Genomic DNA, 3,691 nt, shown 5'->3' with positions numbered 1-3,691 from the left:
AATTGCATTTGCTGCAGTTTCTTGCTGCAAAACCCCCTTCCTTCAGTCGTGTTCCGGTTGCCTTGAATGAGCTTATTTGACAGCTAAAAACCAAATTATATCGAGGGCTTGCAAATCTGTCCCTCCACCCTCAAATCAATCCTCTTTCTCACTCACTTTCCCTGTGTCCTCTCTGCATTTCAGTCCTTCCACTGCCTACATCGTGAACCGGTGCCAAGAGCCAAGGCAACCAGGGCTGTTACATGAAAGAGTCGCTTTATGTCTCTTTAAACGGCAGCGTCCTATTCAAACGGACCTTATTGTTCAAAGGCACAGATCCAAACACAAAGGCATCAGAGAACAGGGTACCACACTTCACAGCTCCAGGCACTGGTTTTCCCTTACACAGCTATTCGCACCCCCCCCATCCCAAATATTCAGCTGAAGGTGGGACTGTTCTGCCCACCAGCAGGGTTCAGGCTGGGCCCAAGGCAGCCAAGCCCTGCACCACGAACTGTCTACAGACATCATAAAGTCACTGAGCAGCTACAACCCCACTTTATTCCTAGTTAATAAAGTCATATCTATTTCAGATCAAGGGGTTCCTCCCCAAGTAAGTTTCCTTCTCAAAACCACTAAGGTTTAGGAACTAAGTCTCTCAAAAAAACCCCTGCATTTATTTGCTGAATGGACAAGACGATGAATACAGCAGAAACCACCACTGCCATCACCCGCTTCTTTGATTACCAGCCATCTCTAACATGGAGGCGCTTCACTTGCAGGTTCTGGTTAACGGCCCATTTCTGACCCCTACCAGTTGCTTCTCACCTTGCAAAACTACCTCTCTGCTACAAAAGAAATCCCGTCCTAAAAAAGAAATGCTGTCTTCGGTGGGAGCACCCCCCAGCAGCCAGCCTCCGCTCTGCAGTGCCACCACAGGGCTGCTCAGGCTGAAGCCAGCCTTGCTGCCTCCAGGCTCCACCGCCTGCCAGTTCTCTGCAGGTATTTAACCGACTTTCATATTCCATTTATCACACAGTATCTTGCCCTCCCTGACAAAAGTTTGATCCGTTTTGTGATTCCTCCAAATAAACTAAAACAGCAACTGCAACATCCCCGGGTTCCAGTGTAACCCACGGAGCCAAGAGCAATTCACAGGCACCACCAACCAGGTCCTCACAACAGCTCCTGGAGGAAGAGGAACAGACTGATAAAAATCAAGGACTTAGTACACAGAGTGAGTGCCACAGCCTGGTTTTCCGCTGGTTATGACCACCAAGCCACATCCGTAGGGCTGTTCTCTTTCCCCCCCTCCCTCTCTCCTTCATTCATCATGGTCCCAAGAACACAGACAGTACCCTGGCTGGGACCCCCGGTGATACGAGGAACTCTGGAGGGTATTCACACTGGGAGCATGATCACGTTCCCCAAAATTTTAACTACCACATTAGTAATTTGGTATGGGTGAAAAACCCCCCGAAACACCTTAGTAAATGCCACACAATTTGTTTCATTTATTTTCTCTTAACCACAGATTATCAACTATTGGGGGGAAGAGCATTTATCTGGACATAACCATGAGTTAAGAGATAGCTATGAATAATACCTCTATTAGCGAGAAACTGCAGTCACTATTTAACTTACATGACAGGAGAGTCCAGTTCTGGATTATCTGAACGGAGATAAGTACAGAGCCAAGATCTCAGTGTACAGTGTAATGATCTTGGTAGCAAAGAATTCAATACGCAGCCGTTGTATCGGAAGCTATGCACGTATCTTTTATATTTAAGAAATGCTTTGCCTTGTATTTTCATACCTAGATCAAGTTTTATAGCCCAGCACCCAAAATGCCACAGAGGATGTTGAAAACAAACAGTACCCAAAGCAAAATTCTGTAACCCCGATGCTGAAAAATAACCCAAGCTCCAAAACTGAGAACGAGTTTTTTTTCCATGGCAGTGAAGGGCTTACAGGGTGGCTAAAGATATTTCCCTCCCCACCCCCAGAGGGGCAGATGTGCTTCTGGAAACGTGGAAGAGTTACAGCAGCTCACAACGAGGAGTAGTGCAGTAGCAGCAGCCCAGCGAACCCAGGCGGCACACAGACTCAAAGACGTTCACAGCACGAACAGAAGGCAGCCAAGTAGAAAAAAGGTTCAGCTATTGAGAGAGGCAAGGCAAAATTAGTCCCTCCTCCTCTGATCTCCTGATAGATCAGACCTCTGCGCGACTTGCTGTGGAGGGTGGATCGAGAGCGGGCTGTGAAGAGTTTCAGGGACACAAACTGCTCGAGCAGTTTAGATGTGTTTCTAGATGGGCCTCAGACAGGGATGCTGCTCCTCCTCTTGGGCTGTGGCAAAGAATAAATGCTAAAGCAAGAACACCCCTCCTGTCTGCACTGCTTCCCTCACACAAGGCCTCTGCTCTTCATCTCGTGTCCGTGGAAAGACAAGGGACTGAGGGCAAGAGAAGGGAAAGGGACCCAAGGGACAGTCCTCTCTGCACTCCACGGGGCTCAGCGCCCTGCAGACACACGAGCAGCAATACAGAGCTCAGGTGGAGGGAGGCAGGGACAGCTGAATGCTGAAGACTGGAATCTTTTTGGAGATTTAAGCCGGAGATGGCTCTCAGCAGTGTGAAAGGACGCCACGCTGCCATTTCCACTCCTGCTGCTGGAAGCCCAGTGGACACTTCCAGCTGCTGCCCTTCCTGCCAGCTGCCAGACCCCATGGTTCCGCGGTTGCCAGGGCTCTTCATTACCAACACAAACCACCTCTTTCAAAAAGACCGTTTGCAAACGCTTAGAGGCTGGAAGATGTTCCCTGCTGGGGATACGTTTTCAGCTCCAGCAGTAACATCTGAAGGTCCGTTCCCACTGGGACCTTTCCCTAGGCACATCTGGATCCACAGCAACACTCCCCAGGACGGCTTGGACGAGGCCTGCCACGAGATCTGGAAACGCGTTCAACAACTGTCCGAAGAGCTGCAGCCCCCCTTGCTGGTGCCACCGCTGCAGCATGCTTTCTGCTCGGACCTGGCGGGAGCCCTCCGGAGAGACGGCAGCAGCTCCCAGAGCAAGTAAGTGATCTGCAAGAGTTGCCCAGGCTCTAGGGGAGAAGGCTGCTCCTCTCCTGTATACACCTTTCCAAACCAGACCTCCATAACCTGTTGAAATGAAAGCCTAGGGCACAGCGTACACTGATTGCTGCCTGACAGCCTCCTAATGGGCAAATTATTACCATTTATTCCACTATAACCAATTTTCTTTGGAAAAAAAAAGTGTCCCATGAAATCCGACTACTTCAAATTCTGAAGCACCATAAGCAGCTGCTGCATTCGCTTCCCCACAACATTTAAAGAAAAACAACCACACGCACATCAAAATATTTACAGGAAGAAGTGAAAGCCGCATTCAAAGGAGCAAAATCGAAAATTAAAGTGTTATAAAGGAAGCTACTGTAAACAGCTGATCTTTACAAAGAAAAGCTGAATTTAGCACAGAAAAATTTATGCCAAATCATGTTTCACAGGACAAATAGTGGTAAGAGAGCGAAGTATGCTCTTCAGATTAATAGGATAATATTTACTGTATGCTCCTGAAACAGAAAAAGTAAAATTTATAAATGCAGCTAAAAATCAGCAAGCATGAGCACATGTCCAGGTCTTAAAGTCAAAGAAAACATCATGCAAACCCGGCCCATCTTGCTTAGTAC

Source organism: Egretta garzetta, unplaced genomic scaffold (genome assembly GCF_000687185.1).
Source record: "Egretta garzetta isolate BGI_Z169 unplaced genomic scaffold, ASM68718v1 scaffold243, whole genome shotgun sequence".
Classification (NCBI taxonomy): Eukaryota; Metazoa; Chordata; class Aves; order Pelecaniformes; family Ardeidae; genus Egretta; species Egretta garzetta.
Note: the sequence above shows the minus strand (reverse complement) of the source record.